The following is a 22,805-nucleotide window of genomic DNA, read 5'->3' as shown; positions in this document are numbered from 1 at the left end:
AAAGCTTACTCTGTGCCACACACCGTTCTAAACACTTTCCAAATTACAAGTCATCTAGAACAGATTGTGTAAGGTGTTATACGCCCTACAAAACAGCTTCAAGTTTGACTTGTAAGAAAGATGAGAAGCCACTGAAAAATTAAGTGGAAGGGCTGGCTTTTAATTTTACCTAAATCACAGTGTTATATATGGTAAGAATGAAAAGAGGGAGAAACTGAAAACTGAGACACCAATAGAGAGGCAGCTAGTATACTGAAGCCAAAGAGTAAGAAGTTCAGATTTGGGGCAAGAATAGTAGAGATACAGAGGAAGGGAGAGATTCAAGAAATACTTAGAAAGTAAAAATTTGATTTGATGATTGGATTTGGGCAGGTAATTGAGGGAAGAAGACAAGAACTACTTCATTGTCTATGAGGATAATAGCTTAGGATTCTAGGTCAATAGTGGATGCACTGTATTTGAACAACCAAAGAACATCCAGAGCATTGAAAGTTTTCATGTCTCATGGTCTCAGTAATAAGGTTATTTGCTGAGAAGAGGTTGATAAAATGCTTGGAGAGGGTGTTAAAATTTTGAAGGAGTCATTGAGGGAAATGGGAAAGAGCTGCCCAAAAGACTGACGTAGAGCATGGAGGCTCAGCCGGATTTGGGTTGGTGGGACTCATTTCCCCAGGTTTAGTAGCTGAGGAGACAGATCGTAACTTGGTTCCAAGGCTGATACTTCGCTGGGTGGGAAGGCAGAAGAATGGAATATCTTCTGCTTCTCTTCTTTTCATCCCTACTCTCACTGAGTATCCAATGTCTTTATTTAGCTGAGCACGTTTACAAGATAAAGAAACATACAGATTTGGTCACATGGAGGTACTGGGGATGCAGCGTGGTATTATGAAAAGGCCTAGGGTTCACATGCTAACTCCATCACATGTCGTTAGCTGCTTGACCCTGATTCAAAGTTACAGAATCACTTTGAACACCTGTTTCATCATTTACAAAAGAATTGTAAACGTTAAGTAAGCTTATATCCATACAACCCCTAGTTCATAGTAGGCATCAGAAAATGAATGTTCCTCTTTTCTTTATCAACACGTCATGAAGGGATATCCCTTGTAAAACTGGACCCAGAGCAACCCAAACCTAGGAGATGACTTGTTTGTAGTTGAATTGCATCACGGCAGGACAATCCACTTGGAGTAACGAAGACCTATCTTCCATCCACTTGATTAACCAGGCAGAACTGGGATGATCCTTTAAGAAAATAATTCCAACCCCGACCTTCCATCTTTCCAGGGTCTTGATTCAGTATGATGCACCGCTGAATAGCACTATATCCACTCTCCACTTCCCAAAAAGGCTCAGACTGAATTAAGCCTGCGGCTGTCTACTAAAATCTCCAATCCAAATCTCTGGTTTAAAAAGACGAGTTTATTTGTGACCACCTGGAGGGGTGGGATAGGGAGGGTGGGAGGGAGGGAGATGCAAGAGGAAGGAGATATGGGAACATATGTATATGTATAACTGATTCACTTTGTTGTAGAGCAGAAACTAACACACCATTGTAAAGCAATTATACTCCAATAAAGATGTAAAAAATAAAATTAAAAAAATAAAACATAAATAAAAAGATGAGTTTACAATTCTTAGAGATTATTTAACTCATATTTCTAATAAACCAGAGCTTCACATACTACAGGGCAGGCAAGTCATTCCAAAGCAAAGCTTTTAATGAGTCAGTCCTCAAAACTAATTACAGAAAATGATTAAATAGAAGCCTCAAACCATCAGCATCCATCAATGTCCACTGTCAGTCATTGTTAGTGGAAAGGAGGACACGGCTAGTATTTTCCTGAATAAATCAAATTATTTATTTCCAATTTGTGAAACAGGAATTATCCGAAGTTCCTTCTCGCCTACCGTCAATACCAAGGCAGACCATCTTGTGGATTCCATTCAACTGTGTGGTCAGTCCCCACGTGAGTCATGTCTATTTCTGCAAATGCTCTGAGTGCTTCACTGACTAAGAAAAAGAAGGACATTCTTGTGGGATCTTCTTTTCCGTGCCGTTCAAGTGGCCGTTACCTACTGTGGTTGTTGGCTGTTCTATTTTCCTGTGCGTTTTAGTGCCCAGGTTGAGTGCCTAATATCCACTAGGCTCTCAGAAGAGAGTTTCTTGAATTGAATCCTGACCTGCTTCAGGGGAAAGAGGTTTTCACTGTTGCAGGGGGAAGTCCTCTTAAAAAATAGGAAGTGAGCTGAGTTTATCTTGGTGCATTGGAGCCAAGGAAGAATTAAGTGAGATAATTGCAAATATATGAGATAATGGATATGCAGGGGGTTTTAAACTCTACATAGCTCTACGGATATTGACAGTTATTATAAAGGTGGAATTATGCATAGGACAAGAGTGAAGCTAGGTGACCTTTATGCTACAAATATGTATTGAGTGTTTAGGGTGTAGCTGGTACTATGCTGAGTATTGAGGATGTATCAGTGAATCAAATAAACAGAGTCTCAGCTTTTTGGAGGATCCTATAATTTAGGGGTTTTTTTAAAGGCATTTTTCCATTGTTCTCTGATCCTGGACTTTTCTATGACATCTGTACTGGGGATGGGGGAAGGGAGTGTTGACATAATGAAGAGGTAGGTGGCCCTTAATTTTGCACCATTTGTGAATCCTTACACTTTTTGATCTCTCCCAAGATTGTGCCTGGTGGATTTATTGTCCTTTATGCAGAAACAGCGTGGAACATTCCTTCCAGCCTGTTGCAGCAGAAGTAGGGCAATAAATGAGGGTAATCAGGAAAGGTAGGAGATGCTAGGTAAAGGAGAAATGGGGGACAAAGCAGAGCCACTGAGAAGGAAACAGTGGTGGTGATTAGAGGCAGAAAAGCCTGGAGTGTGGTGGCTAGAAGAGCCCCCAAGAAGTGTCTTATCAAATCATTCCGTTTACAAGATTGGCAAACTAAGGTTCAAAGGCAGTAACTCATCCAGAGCCACACATTACACATACAGAACGGTCCACCTTTTTACCTGATGCTTAAATAGTTATATTTCTTTTTATGTACTTTGCCTTAAATGAAGCTCTAACCATCCTGTATGGCATGGTGGTTAAGAACCAGGGTGTTAGCTCCAGACTGTGAGTTCAATTCCCAGCTTTGCCACTTACTGAGCTTAACCTTAGGGAAATCACTTAAACTATTTGCGTCTCAGTTTCTTCATCTCTAAATAGAGATAATCTTGGTATCAGGGGATTAAATTACTTAAAATACAAAAACCTTAGAACAGTGCTTTAGAATATACTAAGTGCTATGCAAGAGTTTATAGTATAAATATGTATATGTGTATAATTTTAGTTGAGTCATCCCTGAAATATTGGTTAAATTAAGTGAACCATCTTAGTAAACAGAATTTATTTCTTCCTCATTTATTACTTGATTGTTCTGTTTTATCTGTTTTAAATATTCAATATGTCATAGTGGTGTGTTTATTCAGTTTTTTTTAGAAAATGGGCTAGGTTTATATATACAAATCTGTTCAACAAATAGATGTTTATCTGGGATGGAGAAGCCATCCTCCAGGACATTTTCATCACTACTCTCAGGACATTACTAATCACTCAAAAAAATGTCTCCCCAAAGAGGTGCTAACTCAAACCAGGCAATGCCCATGAAATTAGAATGAAAGCTGGGATTCTGAACTCTTTGGAAAGCAATACAAGTGCTCACCTTACTCACATTCTCACCTCTTCTGGGACAAGCTAATTTTACCCAGAAGTGAACACTTCATTGCAGAATGGAGAGAATCACCAGGAATCTCTATGCCAAGAAAAACACCTCTTTTTATATTTAGCCATTCAAATCTAGGACAATGAGTCCTCCTTCCTTCCCCTACTGGAGGCACAGAATGACCACCTCTGCTGTTTAGTGGGAAAGGGGAAGAAAAGGGAGACTATCTCAGTCTCTGGCTAGCTGTCCTGCTGCCATTCCCCAAAACCCCCATAACCACCTTCTCTCGCACCCCCAGGACACTCTTGGCTGTGAAATTCAGTAACCACGAGACTAAGGGAGTGTTCCTGATTGAGAAAAAGTCAAGTGGTAACAAGAGCTGACATTTATTGAATACTGAGAACATGCCAGGCACTGTTCTCAGCCATTCACATGCATAAACTCATGTCACTTACACAACAGCCCTTTATGGGGGCCACTATAATTATCCACATTTTGCAGAGGAGGAAATTGAGACAAGGAAAGGCTCACTGGGAGAGAGTAGAGCTAGAATTCAACCCAGGTCAATGGACTCTGAAGCCAAAAATTGGTCTGGGGACTGGTCCCAGTCCCTGACATGTTTCCATCGTGTGATGAGATGAGTAGAAAAATTGAGAGTGAGCATTGGGAAATTTTAAAGCCACCTGCCACTCACCAGACCTCCAAGAGTGTGATCAGCAAATTCATATGAGTGAACAAGGTATAAAGCAGTTCTGGTGTTGTTGAATTCACATGGTAATGTAACTGTGATGTAGGCTGCATGCTGGTTACGCACAGTAGAACCACACATAGATCCATGAGCGACTGGAAATTTAGAAACAAGTCCTTCACCAGAGATGGTTTGATACCCACTGTTCTAAAGCATTACGTTCTATGGCCCCCAAAACCTCACTGCTTGCTGTGAAAGTAATAAACCTGTGAGGTATGAATGTATACAGTGAAAGGAGTGCCACATTAGGAACCAGTAGATATTAAACAATGGGTGTGATCAATAAATAAGTGATAATTGCATGTTAAAAGTTAGTCACAGGAAAACTTAAAGAGTAGAGCAGGGTAAGGGACTCAGGAGTTGGGGGAGGGGCCTACAGTATTAAACAGGGAGATCTTTAGGACAGTATGTGACCATTTTCCAGAGGCAGATAAGCCCCTTTGTAAATGTTTTAACTCTGCGTTGGCTTCTCCCTGCCCCTCCCTCTCATATGTCCTGGCTTTTCTATTTTCTTTCTGAATCTGTTAACACAGAATCATTGGAATAATCAAAGCATAACAAGGCAATTCATTCTGTGCCAATCAGGAAAGTCCAGTCCATCATCATATGTACTCGAAAGCTAAATTATGTGTTTGGAATAGATAATCTCTGAGATCTTTTCCAACTTTGAAATCCTATGACTTTGGCTGAAAGAACTGTTGTATACTGCTCTTAGGGAACTAAACCTTTATATTAAAAAGGCTCATTTATATGATTCATTAATTTATCCATTCATTTATTTAATATACACCTATTGACCATCTACTGTGAATCAGGCATGGTCCTAGGCATTGATGTTACAGGGATGCTTGTATAGACTCTGCCTTGAGAGTTTCAGAGTTCAGCATGAAAGCTGGATGTATAAACAAACAAACAAAATGACAATATGGGTCTTAAGTGCTACAGCACATGTCTGAACAGAGTGCTATGAGAAAAGAGATGAGGGAGTGTGTAATTCCTCTGGGGAGCAAGAAAGGGAGTATCACTGACAGGCTGAGAGGTGGTGATATGCGCTCTAGGTTTTGAAGAATGATCCTCTCGAGGATGGAGGAGGGAAACCAGATCAGGCAGGAAAATAGATGTGGAGACATTCAGTAAGGTGACAAGTTTAGGGAACAGAAAAATGGCTTGGTCTAGTTGTAAAGTAGGATGCAATCTGTGGACCATGATTGGTGAGAGGAGAACAGGGGAAGTCAGATATAAGAGATGAAGCTAAAAGTACTTGTATTTTTACTGATGGTGTATGAATATCTGTTTTTCCTAGTGTGTGATTTCGTACACACGCACAGTAATGATTTACCTTCTTTGGTCTTCTATGCCTCGTTAATAACAAGATGTGGAATCCCTGGGTCATTAAACTGTAACCTCCATGAGCGATTCACCATTTGAGTCCCAGTGCCTAGCACAGTGCCTGGCACATATAAGCGCTCAAACTTGGTTAAATGGATGAATGACCCAATAAATGAAAGAGTCAATTATCATTAGTATCCTTTTCAGCTCTGTTTGCCATTTCTGGAAACCTTAGCTGTTTCCACAGCTTTGGATGAACGATTTGTCTGCATCCTCCTGACAAAGGAATTCAGCATGCATGTAAATATATCGATACTTACACATATTTAGATAAATAGATGTCAGAACATTCAAGAGTCATTGGTGGGGGCCCGTGTAACAGAGAAACAGGACAGACCAGAGAAAAGCTTGACTTTCAAATTATTTTTGGTGACTGAAGACCAGCTGTCTGTTTCTCGTCACTTTTCCCCACTCCCCCTTCTATGAAATAGAACTATGTTATTCTGCTGTGATCACACGTTTGGATTTTATCTCTCAGTCACACTTAGAAAAGGAATGGGTTCCAGAATGAAGCACAACAATCCTCTTCTTGGCATGAGGTGCTTGTGATGTTTCCAAAAGTACTCATTGTTCATAAAGGCTTTTCTAGAAGCTCCTCCACACCCCCAGGATGACTTCATTCTTTTACATGGAAATTTTTGAAGTTCTTTTATTATAGAAATTTTCTAACGTTAAAAAAAAAAAAAAACTTGAATGGACCCGTTCCTATCAAGGCACTCAGTTTCAACAATAATCATGATTTCGCCAGTGTCACCTATCACCCATGAGTGCCTCCTCTAATTTTGTTTATTTCTTCGCTCGCTGGATTGGTTTAAAGCAAATCCCAGATGCCGTGTCATTTCATGTGTAAATGCTTCAGTATGAATTCCTGAATGATAAGGTCATGTTTTGTTTGTATGGTTTCCCTAACACCATGACAGTAATGCATCTAATAAAACTAACAACAGTCACTTAATTGCATCTTAATTTCATATTCAAATTAAATATGAAATCACTTAATTTCATATTCAGATTTCTCTAATTATGTAGAAGATGTCTTTTTACAATTGACTTAGGTGCATCAGGAATAAACAAGATCTATGCATTGCGCTTTTTGTTGTTGTTTTAATATGGTAATCTTAAGCTATTTACTTGAACTATTTACTTTTCTTATCTCATGGCTAAAAGGCTGAAATCCTCAGAGAAGAATGACTAAAGCTGCCATAGTACAGCCTGCTGCAACAGCACCATTTTTTTCCTAAAGATTTTCACTCAATGCATGCTAATGGCAATCCATAACATGTAAATGTGAAATGGAGTCAACATGTATTAAACACATAGGTCTTCACATTCGTCCTTCTAGAAATACAAATCAAGGGAGATACACTCAGGTGAATACTCAGAAAGGAATCGCTATGATCCTCCTACTCTGGTTTCACTTTAATTTTCCCTGATAATTATTGCAATAATAATGCCATGATATATTTTATAGAGTGCTTTAGAGTTTCCATAGTGCTTTCACACCTAATTCAACTTAATACAACCAAGAGTCCACTCTTTACAAAAAATACTTCATCTCCTGCGATTCTCCAAATGAGCCGGTGAAGGAAGACAGGGCAGTTATAATTGTTTTTTGACAGATGTAGAAACAAATTCAGGAATATTAAACAACTGAAACCCCACAATCAGTCAGTGGACTTGAACTTTTGTTATAGTTCAAGCAATATCAAGTCCAGAGAACTTTTGACCAAGTATGCCACACCTTAACTTAACATAGAAAAGCCCTAGACCAGCCTCCTGCAAAACACCCTCTAGCCAACCACTGTCTGGTGAAATGTTATTTATTCCCTTTAGGGCTTTCTCCAACCTGGTATCACCCTGGGTACCCATTTTCTAGGAAGATACATCCCCACACGCCTGTTCTAGGTTTAAAGTACCAGGTGCCTTCCCCAAACCCAAGAAAATTATCACATAGACAAAGCAATGGCTTAAATATTCAGCAATCTATCCCACTAGCCCTAAGGGAAAATTTGTACACATCAGGTTAAAACATTCATGGTAGAAATATTTAATGCTCAGTCATACCCAGTTTTCCCCTCTTTCTATGAGCATGGAAAGATTACACTTACCCACCAACCCCTTTTTATAGTCAGCAGGGCTATGTGATGACTCTGGTTCATGGTTCTGAAGAGAAGTGCTATGTGTGCCTTCCAGATCACCCTAGTTAAAGTTTAATACAAGACCCTCCAGCATATTATTCCTCTGACTCAGCAGTTGTGGAGGTAGGTTCATACTGAAATGGCAGCAGCAAAAATCAAAGCATCCTGGGATCACAAAGACTGAAGGACTGCTACTAAAGACAGTCACCCTGGACTTGCAGTATATTACATGTGAGCAGGAAATAAACTTTTGGTGAAGCCACTGAAATTTAGGTGTTGTTTGTTACTGCAGCCTATCCTAGCCTATCCTTACAGATAGAGGACTCCTTCCCCAAGGTAGTTTACTTCTTATCCACTGAAAGAATTGACATAAAAATCATACAATTCAACAATGGCTACAGGATGTAGGGTTGCTCCTGGGGTTGAATAATACACAACTGGCAAACCATAAGCAACAGCCCTGACCGCGAATTTACGAATTTACTCCAGAGTGTCTGGAGTCCAGTAGATAGGGCGAAGACAAGAAGACCTGATAACCATGAGGTATAAGTTTTGATGGGAAAACAGGAAACAAATCATGCAGAGAGATACAGACCAGTTAAAGGCCTGGGGCTTTATCACAAGGGCAATAGGAAGCCACTGAAGCATTTTAAGTCAAGTGAATGGTATGGTCAGATTTTGGTCTTTTAAAGGATCAATCTGGCCATCGTAAAATGGGAAGTTTGGAGAACAGTTGGAAAACCAGTAAGGTAATCCAAGTGAGAACAAAATGACAGATTAGATTAGGAATAGGGAGAAGTAAAATTATTTGGGAAATGTTTAAGAAATAGACATAGAATGGTCAAACTTCCCAGTTTTCCTAGAACAGACTTTCAGTGTTGAAACTGGGACAATTCTGGGCAAATATAGATGAATTTGTCACCCTAGACAGACACATAAGAGCTTCATGACTGACTAGGTAGAGAAATTTAGGAAGAGGATTGGGTCACCTTGGATCATTGAATGGACGGTTGTGCCACTTATTGAGATAGAAAATAATGGATAAAAAACAGATATGAGAGGAGAGAGAAGATAGTGAGTTGAGTTTAAGATACAAGACCAAATAAAGATGTCAAATAAGCCATTGAACAAGCAGGTAAACCTGGTATATTTTGATTAATTACAGGTAACAGTCGAGTACCATCTATGTGCAAAGAACTGTTACAGTTAGCATATGTTAACTCACTTACTCTTCTCAGTAGCCAATGATATATTTCTATTTCGTACTAACAAAGGCAAAGAAGTTACTCTAGGCAACACTATTTGAAATGATGGAACTGGATTGAAACTCAAATTAACCTGGATTTGAAAGTGGCTTTTCCTGTTTCCTAGTTGTATAACCTTGAGTTTTATCAACTCAGCCTTTAAAAAATGGATGACATGCTGGGAACAGGCTATCAGGGTTGGGAGGAGGGAAGATATCCATTAGATGCCAGACCCAGAAGAGGCTAATCTTATAATCAAAGTTACTGTTAGAAGCTAGAATAAAAGTAAGGGATGCAAGCTTCAGGAAAGCAAACTATAGGTCAAATGCATAGGAGAAATGCGGAATCCAGGTACTTGTTCAAAGGAGACAATACAGCATAAAAGTCAGGTGGTATGGTTTCTGGAGTTGAATTTCTGGGATTCAAACTTTGACTTCACCATTTACTAGTTGTTCGATGAGTAACACACATCCTTTCAATGGAATGTTCTCAGCTGAAAAATGGTAATAATTATGATAGTTCCTACCCACCCAATTCACCCACTGCTCAGGTCAAGAATTGAACAAGATAATTTATGTAAAGAACGTAACATATGAGTCTGGCAGTGTCTAGCCAGGACACAGGCATCACTTTAGATATTTCACTAAAGAGAATTTAACACTTGGTATTAGCTACATCAGTGATGAGAAGTGAGAGAAGTGAAATATGGGACAATGAGACACCTCAGAGATGCACAGCAGTAGGAAGCCAGTACCACAGCTAAGAGTGAAGGGACACTGTGAAACTTACCAAAGCACAGAAGCCAGGGCTACAGATGGCAGCCAGAATGATGGGGATTGTACAGTGAGAAATGGGAGCTTAAAGGAAGGGGCTGTCTGCTGTTGCCAATCCCTAAAGGGTGGTCAAAATACACTGATTTTTCCCACTAGCACCTACTATTAGCCAAACTTACTTCTCAGTAGTACAGAGAAGGATGGATCTGGGTGAAGAATAGATCTGGGAGCAGACAGCATGGTACCTGGCACATAGTGAAAGCTTTAAAAAATGTTAGCTCCTGGGAGTTCCTTGGTGTCTAGGGACTCTGCAGTTAGGACCCGGCGCTTTCACTACTGTGGCCTGGGTTCAATCCCTGGCCGGGGAATTAAGATCCCATGAGCCTCGCGGCGTGGCCAAAAAATAAGAAACCAATTTCATTTTTTAAAAAAAAGTTAGCTCCTATTAAATACCTAGGTAGCTATCATGTGGGTAAGACATATAATGAAATATTGATTATTTCTAGGACATCTGGAGTCTCCAAGCTTACCACCTCTAATCATAAACAGTTTCTTCATTTGCTTCAATATGAGCAAAATAATATTTAATTTTTAATGTGCCATGTTGTGAAAAAGATTAGGAAGTACTTTTCTATACATTGATGACTCTCAAATTTAAGTCTCTCCCCTGATATTTTCTCTGAGTCCCAGGTATATAGATCCAGATACCTACCTGACATCTCCACATGCACGCTAATGGGCAGCTCAAACTTAATCTGTCTAAACCAGAGCTCTTGACTTCTACCTCTTACTGAAATTTTCTTCTCTCCCAGTGTTTCCTCCCATCTCAGGAATAGCCCTAATCTCTATCCATTTGTTCAGGCCAAAATTCTTGGAATCATTCTTGATCTCTTTCTTCCTCTTGCCTCCCACATCTATTTCATCAGGGAGTCCCGCTGGCTTTGCTAGAAAATGTATCCTTAATCCAACAATTTCTCACCAATTGCACTGCTGGGGACCCAGTCAAGTGACTGCCCTCCGTTTCCTAGATGGTAGCAAGAACTTTATAACTTGTCTTCCTGCTTCCACTTTCTGTCTCTCCACACCTCATTCTTCCTACTGCTGAGTGATCCATTTAACATGTAATTCAGATCAGGCCATTCTTTTACTGCTCAAAATTCTCAAGAGGCTTCTATCACTGACGGAGTTAAGAAAACATCTGTACTGTGGCCTCCAGGGTTCTCCATCAGTTGTCCTCCAGCCTGTGTTTTAAAAAACGCAAAACCTGAAATCAACCCAAGACTTACTGAATCAGGTCAGAACCCTGGGCTACACCTCCAGCCTCATTCACGCCCACTCTGCCCCTTTTTATGTTCTGCTGGCCTTATAACTTTTCTCAAACACACCAAGCATAGGCTTCCCGATTCACTTTGTTTTCACTGCCTTCCACCTTGAATAGCTTCTCCCACGTGTTTGTACTCTTACTCCCTTAGCTCACTGAGTATCTGCTCAGCTGTGCCCTCCTCTTAGCCATCTTGTCTATCTTGTTTATTTAATTGATATGTTTATTGTCATCTCCTTCTCCTGGACTATAAGCTCCATGAGAGCAGAAAATGTCTCTATCTTGTTCACCCCTGTGTTTTCCAGCCCATAGTAGGTATTCAATACATTTTTGTTAAATGGAAGAAGTATCCACATGTAGTTAGAGCTGGGGCCCCAAGGATCTAGTCTTCAAAGGCACAGGGATGCAGACACAGGGAAATAAAAAAGAGAAGTAAATACCTAAAACCTATATATATATAAATTAGAACATTATCTCAGGCAAGGCAGAGGTCCAGTCACTGGAACTGAAGACCTTAGGTAGGACAGGACTAAGCGGAAGAAGAACTCAGGGCTGTATCCTGAGAGGGACTCCTGTGAACCTATTTTAAGCCCCATGAATAAAGATAACTTTGGGGACTTCCCTGGTGGCACAGTGGTTATGAATCCGCCTGCCAATGCAGGGGACATGGGTTTGATCCCTGGTCTGGGAAGATCCCACATGCTGCGGAGCAACTAAGCCCGTGTACCACAACTACTGAGCCCGAATGCCACTACTACTGAAGCCCGCATACCTAGAGCCGGGGCTCCGCAACAAGAAAAGCCACCGCAATGAGAAGCCCACGCACCACAACGAAGATTAGCCCCCGCTCGGTGCAACCAGAGAAAGCCCACACGCAGCAATGAAGACCCAACACAGCCATAAATAAAATAAATAACTTTATATATATATAAAAAAGATAACTTTGGTGCTTGAGCCTGAGACTGAGCAGAGCCTTCTGATTGACAAGAAGCTCCACCAGAGAGAAGAAGCCTGGTGGGAGGAGCACACCTTCAGACCATTGCTAGACAGAGTGTGAAATGCCATGTACATCTTTGACTTTTCTTCAGATGCAGGGCTCTGTGACTCAGTCTTGTGGTATTTTCTTTATTTCATACATAAACATTTTGCTGGAAGATCTCAGTAAGGTTGTGTATGAAGATGACAGGAAGCATCCAGCTCTGTTAATGGTGCATCTTAGTGTGGCATAAGGACATTTGTCACTCCGGTGCACTTCTCTGTGCTTCCCACCCCAGATATTTCAGGAAATCCAGTTAATCTTCTGGGAAATTAACCAGCAGTAAGATTCTGTAGTCGTCCTAGTCTAGACTCTGATATTGATCATGGAACAGACAAATTGGAGGAAGGAGGTAAAGTGGCCTTCTTATGTCTTAGACTTAAGTGCAAATACTCAGTGGAGAGCGACCTTTAACAAATGCAAATCTACTTTAAAAAGCATCATATCTGTGACTCTTCAAAGCGTGTGCTAATGGTCAGCTAGATGTTCCCCTCTCAGCTTCCTCTGATTCATTTAAGAAAACTCCTGAGAGCCCACTAAAGGGTTTTATATGTTTCTCCTTGATGTTTGCTTTTCAAATGTTTGTCAAGTTCAGACATTTGTATTGGTCCTATTAGTGTTTAAAGGATTCAAGCAGAGAAAATGACCCACAATAAATGGACCAAGATAGAGACTCCTAAAGACTATGTATGCTAAGCCCAACATGTTTTAGCCCCAGAAAATTTGAGTTCCCCCAAAACTGAGGTGTCAAAATGGCAGATGGGTTAAGCACCTGGACTTTGAATCTTAGCCCTGCCACGTACTCGTTGGACATCATTGACCCTTTTATTTAAATTCTATACATAGGAAATAATGCCACATCTACCTCATAGGTGTTATATACACATCTAGCATATAGGCATTCAACAAATAATAGTTATTTAATTAGAAATACTTATCAAACACCTGGTTCTAAATAAATCTAATATGTTCTATATCGAGACCACAGAACAATAATTACTGAAATGTATGAATCCTTATTTACTTATCATTTTATTGCCAATGCTAACCATTAAATTGCAGTCCTTCTCACTTGACTATGGTTTTAAGGCTTACAATAAATCACAGATATAAAGTATTAGAGTTGTGAAGACCTAAGAATCTTAGGGATCCTCAATCTAACCACCCACAGAATGTTAGCACTATTTCTTTAGTAAACTTGGTCAATGATAATCCTGTAATTACATGCAAAACCATACTGAGAGCCCAACAGACACCCAGACAAATTATTACATGATAAGGAACTGAAGGTAGACTTTTATTCCCTCAGAACAGATGAAAAGTACCTCCTATGACTTCCATATACAAACTGGAGACTCGCCACCAGGAGCCACTCAGAACACAGATTCTCTACAACATCTTACAGAAAGACCCGAATGAATGTTTTGGACAACCCAATATTTGAGAGCAGATTTCTCTTTCTCTGTGGTCTTCTTTACTCTTGAAAAAGGTCCCTCATTTCTTAAAGCCAATCTTTATGATTTCTAGACCAGGTCTACTCTTACCCCACACCACCTACCATACTGGATGCTCACACTTGCGCTTGCTCAAATTCATTGATGTCTCTTAGGCAGAATTGCCAACAGTATCCTCAGTTGTGGTGGGAAGATGTGTAAGATGGCCATCTATTCAATATATTTCCATTAATGGAATTCATGGCATCATCCTAAATGTTGGACTTTAATTTTCTAATTCACCTCTTTGGTTTCTTCCAAAATTTTAATTTTTAAGGAAATTTTGAATTGTATAATCTTTTTTTTTTTTTTTTTTTTTTTGTGGTACGTGGGCCTCTCACTGTTGTGGCCTCTCCCGTTGCGGAGCACAGGCTCCGGATGCACAGGCTCAGTGGCCATGGCTCACGGGCCCAGCCGCTCTGCGGCATGTGGGATCTTCCCGGACCGGGGCACGAACCCGTGTCCCCTGCATCGGCAGGCGGACTCTCAACCACTGCGCCACCAGGGAAGCCCTGTATAATCTTTATATTTCATATTTCTCCCTTCTATGGCATCTCCTAAATAACAGACAAAACTATTAAATAGTTTTTAGTCCTCATTCTCTGCTTGAGACGCTTCTCCCCTGTGACACTGAGCCACTATTAATATTCTTCAAGTATAGCCACTCAAACTTATTCCACAAGTCATCTGCCAATAATGTCATCCTGGGCAAAACTTGTCAAAACGTCATCCATGGGGACATCAGAAGACACTTTACCAGAATTTTTTCCAAAGCATTATTCAAGTGAAAAGGTATTTGGATTGTATTTTTGGTTGAATTGTCATGTAACAGTCCTATATTCTCAGAATTTAATACTCATAAATCTTGGAGTCTTAGAAAAGTATTTTTATAGATTGCAACTTGGAATTCTCAAACAAATCCCATCCTAGGTGTTAAGGTAGATTAGATCAAAAGTTCTTAACGAATCCATGCATGGACCTCAAAAATTATAGTTCTCCTAGGATCATAGGCAACATATTAAATTATGTGCATATGTGTGTTTTTCTTGGAATAAAGTCTCCAGCTTAGAAGAGTCCCATACACAAAAATTACCATTGAACAAGATTAAGTCTAATTAAAAATGCCCCAAATTTAAACCTGTCTTATTCCCACTATATTTTCTATTTGTGCTCTGCAGCAAGACACTTGCTATCTCACTTTTATTCTCCATTCCTTCCTGATGGCCCAAGATAGCCAAATGCACTCTGCTTACGCCTACAAGGATTACTGTGTTTTGAAACAGTGGCACATTTAAACACGGACACCTTCAAAGATTGAATTTAACATAAATAAAACTTTCTGGAGGCAATCACAACTTCTTCCTGTGAATTAGTCTTCTGATATCTAGTGTTTATGAGAAGAAGGCATTTTTTTTTTTGTTGAACATGAATCACGAGGACAAGAATGAAGACATGTGGAGGATATTTTTAGAAAATAGGGAAAACTAAGTGAACTGATGCTGGCTAGGGTGCAATAAGCAAGACTAGTCCCTGAGTTAGTCCCTGGGGCTATGACACAAAGCATTTGGGTGCTCAGGAGGGAAATGTCATTTTCTGGGAGATGGGTAAAGTCTACATGGATGGCTAACTATGAATAGAGTGAGCAACCTGAGTCAATATCAGGGATTGGAAGACAGACAGAATCTCTCTTGTTCCTGTAGCACTTCCCAGCGTAATTTTAATTATATACACAATCTCATTTTAAACACTGACTTTAGACTCTAACCTGTTGAAAGACATGAACTCACTGTTGCTATATGAAAAAAAAAGGCTCGACTTGGAAAGAGTGTAGGAAGGAGGAATACTGCTAGACAGGAAAGAATTTGTCTCAAGAATTAGAGACAAAGACAGAGACTCTACTCAGTGTTTCTGAGGTGAAAGAAGACCACTTTGTGGAAGGATTTCATACCCCTGACATTTTTTTCTTTCCATGTGCTAGTTTGTGTACTGAGATGCACAGGATGAAAATCACGTTAATTCAGTGGAGGTACATCAAATTTGTATTTTACTCAACTCTCTAGAAAGACTTTTCTGACTACTTAGATTTAAATGCCCCTTTTGGTACTCCTATGTCATTGCAATCCAAGGTAGCAATTGCTAAGAAATGGTTGAGATCATTTCTGTATGTTCTGATATATTAGAGGGAAAATCCACATTAGCTATAAAATTTAAAGAAAGGATAAATAAACACTTAGTGGATTAGCACATAGCTTATTCCTTACTTACTGCATGGGCCTATGGAGATCTCTGGCTCTCCTGGGTAGCTCTCCTTTAAACAATGATTCAGTGATCCTAGCTCTTCATAACTTATGATGTCACTGTTTTCAGTATATGACTTCCACCGTTACCATAGAATGGGTGATTAGTCAGAAAGTTTTATGGTTCCTTTCCAAATGGTGTTCACCACTTCTGTTCACATGCCATCATTCAAAAAGTAGTCACATAGATATATACCCATATGGTAGTTCTATTTTGAGTTTTTTGAGGAACATCCATACTGTTTTCCACTATGGCTACACTAGTACACATTTCCACCAACAGTGTACAAGGGTTCCTTTTTCTCCATATACTTGTTAACATTTGTTATGTGTGGTCTTTTTGACTATAGCCATTCTGACAGGTGTAACCTTTACCAAGAAGGCAAAGGACCTCTAGCCCACCCTCTATAGACTTGTATTTCAGCTGGAAAAACAAAAACAAAAACAGATTGTAGTTGCAAACTACTAAGATTTCAGCAGTGTTTGTTACCACAGCAAACCTTAGCCCATCCTGACTGCACATCTACCCAAAAGGAAAGCAACTTTAGGCTAATTAGCAATCCATGACATGTATGGTTTAGTAAGCATCACATGCATAAGATCTCTTTGATTAGCAAATGCTCAAAGCCCATTCAATTTGGCTCGTATAAGAGGATAGGGTTCACACACAGCTGGACCCAGGAGCTAGAGTGGGGTCACTGAGAATCATATTCTTTCTTTTTCCCTTTATAGCTCTTCTGCCTCCTATAGTGCTTTTATTCCCAGGAAGGCTCTTCTAATTTGGAGGGCAAGATGGCTTTAGGCTCATACTTTACCAGATTAGCAACTTCAGTGAAAAAGGAAAATCTCTTTCCTGATAGTTATAGGAAAAGTTGCAGGTATTTCTCTCACTGCCCTGTTGGGATCACATGCTTATCTCTAAAGCAGGGGTAGCCAGAAGGATACAGTCCTCTCATTAGCCAAGTTTGGATCAGGTCACTACTCCAAGACTCAGGATTAGTTTCATCCCCACCCAAACTGCATGGACAGAGTATGGGAAAACATGACTCCCAGAGGAAAATTGGAATGTCATAACCAAGAAGATGAATGGACGCTTGGGAGAAAATGCAAAAATGGTCACCAAAATGCATAATGCTTAAATAAGGGCACTGAACTTTGTTTTCTATAAGGTCTCAGATTCTAACTTTTTTTATGTCTCTGCTTTTCATTTCTTCAAAATTGTACGTTAATTTTTACAAACATGATAATTAGTCACTCTTTGTGATTAACTGTACTTAATAATAGCTACAGTTTAATGTTTCAGTATAATAAAATGGAAAACCATTTCATTCTCTTTTTTCTGTTATTAGTCTCTTCTATATAGGCATTTTTCCACACCCAGTGGCATTATATCCTAACTGCAAGAAAAGTAGCTAGGGGTGATGTAAACCCTATGGTGAGCACTGGCTCCACAATCTCAAAGCTGTAAAGTGACCACAAACCACATAGGGGCAATAAAGTTGGCCCCTTCTTTCTATTCAGGGATACTGTGAGAATAAATGTTTGTAAACTCTTTAAACCCTTCAGAGAAAAGTTGCTATATAAATCCAAGTGATTATTCATACCATTATCCAACACAAATTGAACGTCCATCCCCTGGAGACTGTTTCATTGCTAATTTCGCTGACAGCAGTTGATAAAGTTGACGTTTGGTTTTAATGGCACTGGCTAATAAGCTGTCAGAAGGTTTCACAATCTTATCAAGTAATACATTACATTACAAATATTAAAAATTACTCTTGGAATTAACATAATCTACTTTGGACACTCCATTGAATTAATCTGATAGGTTATGCCAAGTTTTGTTCTTTCCTTGTTACCCTAGGGAGACTTACATAGTCATTGGATATGGGAATGAATGTTTATAGAGTTCTGTACGTGTGTGTGTGTGTGTGTTTGCTGCATATGTACTTCTGAGGATGAATACTCAGCCTGCATCAGAGTAACTGGTATTTTGGCTTGATGCTTTGAACTTTTGAAAATACACACAAACCTGCATCACCTGGTTCTGCCCAGATCCCTGGAGAGCTTTCAGGTTTTGAGACTACTCCAATCGTTATTATGGAAAGAGTGTAGCATTTAGAAAAAACCTGAAGATGAAACCACAATAATTGCTTCTATTTATTGAGAGTCTCCTCTGGATTAGTGCTTTTCATAATTATTCATTTTATCCTTGCAACAACCCTTTAGATAATTTTATCAATTTAAACTCATACTTCCAAGTGACAGAAAACCCAGCTCAGACTGGCTCAAACAAGAAAGAAAATTTATTAACTTGCCTGCAAATTCAGGGCAGAATCCAAGAGCCGTAGACATGGCTCAACCAAGTCTCAAATGATATCCCTGGGATCTTTTTCTCCATCTTCATCTTCTAGATAGACTCTGTTCTCAGAGTCCTTGTGGTGAATGATAACACTTAGCTCAAACTCACAAATATAGCACTCAATCCAGCAGACAAGAGAATCTATTCGTTCCATCAGCTCAGAAAATATCTACCAGAATTCAATTTTCCTGGTTTCGATTGGCCAGACTTAGATCATGTGACCAGCTCTAAGCCAATCATCAAAGCCTGAGGGATGATGCTCTAGATTGTACTGATTGGCTTAGCCTTAACCTAGGTCACCTGTTTGTACCCTGGAGGGGAAAGACAGAGACAAATTCATTCAAAGCCCAAGAACCAAGAGTGGGGTGGAATCGTACCATCAAAACAAAATTGTGATATTGTTGCCATAACAGTGGAATGGAGGGAAAGAATGGATGCAATGTAGGAATATCAATAAATATCCATTAGAGATGGACACTGTCTTCGTTTTACCCAGAGGAAACAGAGGCTCAGAGAAGCTAAGTGACTTACATGATATCATACCTCTAATGAATGACAGGGCCAGAATTTGAAACAAAGCCCCTGTGTCTTAAAGTTAATGTTCACTGTTGTCTTCTGAGACACAGTGAAGTGATAGCCTATATGGGAAGCAGCATATCTTACTGAGCCTGAGAAAGTCCGGTCCCAGGTGTCCACTCTCTTTGGGACAGAGAGAGCTAGAAAGCAGTATCATCTGGAGTGCTGTTCATCTACACTGTACGCCAACCATGAAGCTAGCTCAGAAGGAGAATCAAACAACTTGCATTCAGTGGAGTGGGAGGAAATTGGCATCAAATGCTCTGTCCAAATTCCTGTAACCTCCACCTTCCAGGGATGACTGGGAAGGTGGTGTATACACTATACTGCTATAGAAAAAAGTTATTTTCAGGAATATGTTTCATCAGGAATACATTTTTCACATCCCTTAGCATATTGAGAATGTTCAAAAAGGCCTCATAATCACTATCATCAAAGTATATCGTAATCACCCATCCTTAAACAGACCAAGGGACCTTGGTAATGAACTCATGCAAATCTCTTAATGCACATGGATTTGTACTACAACTGTCCTTACACCCGGGAGCTGATATATGTGATAGTTCTTTGTAAAATATAGAGTCGTCTACACATGAATGTGATTATCATTCCTGTTTCTAAGATTACAACTTTAGACCCCCCAAAATGGTGCTATAAACACATATGTTTAAGATAAAGTAAGCAAAAACAAATTAAATGAAGTCAAGTCATTTAATAATACTAGTGTTGGGAACGGAATAATGCCCAATAATTATACCAATGCAAATAAGAACTTTACAGAACAGAATAGTATGAATTTAGGTAGATTTAGGACTGAACATTCAAAGGTATGCTATAACCAAATATCTGAAGCACATTTCTGATGAAAAGGTTAGATGAACAGAAAAAGTGGTCAGTGAGGTGTTTAGTGAAGAGAGGATGGTTATTGAAAGCAGTAGCTACATTGTTACTAATTTGACTAATACCAAGATGATATAGCTGTTGCTGACTCTCCCAGTGGCAAATCCATTCTGACTAACTTCCTGTCAGCCAGGCCAGCCGAGGTCTCTCTTCTATGGAGACTTACTTCACTGTGCCATAGCGGATTTGCAGGCAAACTCTGTCTCCAGCTAAAACAGAGAAGGTTGACTGTTCTCTCTTGTAGGGCCTTAATGTCAGTCCAGTGAAATCTAAAGAAATAATCTGATGTGATTAGAACACATAATTAGAAACTGATATAACAGGGACTTTTATATGTAATTATTCATACGTTTACTCAGTAAACATTGTTTGAGCAGCTAGGAAGCACTGACACCGTGCTGCGCTGTGGTGAGTTCTGGAAAGCCCTGAGGTGTGGACATGGCTGCTCTAGCATGCATGCGATTATGTTAAAGAAAGACGTGTTTTTTAAATCAATATCTGATAAGTGCGTTGACCGACATAGGAACAGAGAAAGATGGGAACATGGAGAAGGGAACAGTTTGGCGGCACAGGAAATAAACAGGCTTGGCCGGCCTTGACTTTCTTTCAGGATGAGTCATAGTTTGCCGCCTAAATAGACTACTTGGACTAAACGTCTCACTTATTCTAATTTTCAGTACACCCCACTGCTTCCAACCCAGTTTTGCTGAGCTCTCTAAATTCCTGACACACTACTATCTGCCGACTCTTCTCACTTCCTCAGATACAATGAGGCGATGTGATGAATTGAGCCTGATAGCCTTGGGCTTGACTTTTGTTCATGTCACTACCGATAGACCCTTGAGCCAAAAGAGTAAACCTCTCTTTAGTAGTTCTCGGACTTCCCCTGTGGCACAGTGGTTAAGAATCCGCTTGCCAGTGCAGGGCACACGGGTTCAAGCCCTGGTCCAGGATGAGAAAGTCCGTGCACAGAAACGAAGGCCCAAAGCAGCCATAAATAAATAAATAAATAAAAATCGCTTTAAAAAAAACCTCTCTTTAGTAGTTCTGCATCAAATGAGCCTTCCAGGAATGGATGTTGAGACAGAGTTACAAGTGCAAGAGGCTTATGGAGTGGGTGGTGGGAAGAAGCCTGTGAGTGGTAACAAGGGGAGGAAGTAGGACAGGGCAGGGAGAGCCTCAGACTGCAATGCAGATCTGACAAAGTCTCAGCCAACCCCTCAGAGAGCACCAGAGCAAACACTACCTGTTAGAGCACGGACATCCCTCCACAAGCCACCACTGGGCAAAAATAGTTAGGTCCTAATGCCCCAGGAGTACAACCTTGCTCAAATGCCCTGGCCAATCCAAGGGTTCTATAGCTAGAGTATGTCATCTGACGTCATTCCCCACAAATAAACAGCAAGTTCTTGACTGAAGAGCTGTCTCAGCCCTGCACCTCAGTGGTGGCCACTGATTCTCAAAGACTTGCTATAGCGCCACCTTCTCTCTAGTGATCACTGAGTTGGCATAGGGATGGTTATGCTTCACAATGACTGGAAATTTGACTCTAAATCTATCAATAACCCACAAGACAGGTTAAGCAACCTCAACTACTCCACATTTTAAACAGCTGAAATTAGTTAAGGTGTCAAAAAAAAAAAAGAACTATGACCACCAAATGTCATTTGTTCATATGCACAGACACAAAATGATCTTAGTTTTCACAACAAGCTGTTATTTTGAGACCTGCATAGGCAGTCATGAGAATGTTTATTGTGTGAATAACTTACAGCTTATCATATCACATAGTGGAGAGAGACAGGGCAACAACAGGCAATAGTGGAGAAGCAACGTATTTACAGTCAAAGCTAGGTTTGAATCCCAAACCTGCCATGAAAGGCTATATGTCCTCAGGAAAAATTACATAGTTTATTTGAACCCTAGTTTTCCTCACCTGTAAAATAGAGTTAATAATACACATCTCACGGCCTGTGCGTATAGTGGAAGAATCTCTGTGATGTGTTGATTCCTAAGGACCCCTGGTTGTTCCTGACTGTTCTGCAGCCATTTTCTACCTAACGATGCTTGGAAGGAAGACATCACTGTCAAGCTCTGAGTTCCGAAATAAAGTGCTGTTTGCTTAAGTCTACAGGGAGATAATAACCTTGAAACCCAGACTGATTCAAGAAAAAGAAAACGGTGTCTCAGAACTCCCACAGTTTTTTTTTTTCTTGCTTTTTTCTCTCTCTTATTTATGTCTTTAATATGTAAGGACCTGGAACTTGGAGGAGTCACTGTATGGAAATCACAGAGAGGGGAGAATAAAGGACAAGACGTGGGGGAAGCCACACTTTAAAAGGAGAAGAAATGTTCTCCTGATTACACACAGTAACTTGGAAAAATTTAGAATGAATGAGACCAGATGCTCCCTGGCTCTCTAAGAAGGGAGTTAGGACAATCCACCCACGCCAGGACTGGGTGCAGTGACTGAACCTCAGGATTGTAAGTAGAGATCCAAAGACACAAGGCCCAGAGATGGTGTTGTCTCTCTATAGTTACTACCTCCAAGGTCCAGCACGATCCCTTGTGGATATTTAGCTTTACCCACAACTTTATAAGTAGTAACTTTACTAGACTCTACATACATTATCCTAATTTCCACATACCATCTGTTTTCTGCTGGGAATACTGCTTTTACAGATGTTAATATCATAATGTCAGAAGATCACACCTACCTAGGAAGATGATAGAAACCAAAGGCTTTTCTTAGACCACGAGATAGCAAAGAGGTTAGAATTGTTTTGGAAAATAGAAATGCATACTG

Source organism: Globicephala melas, chromosome 17, assembly GCF_963455315.2.
Source record: "Globicephala melas chromosome 17, mGloMel1.2, whole genome shotgun sequence".
Lineage (NCBI taxonomy): Eukaryota > Metazoa > Chordata > Mammalia > Artiodactyla > Delphinidae > Globicephala > Globicephala melas.
The sequence above is the reverse complement of the archived record's forward strand: the minus strand, read 5'-3'. Positions refer to the sequence as shown.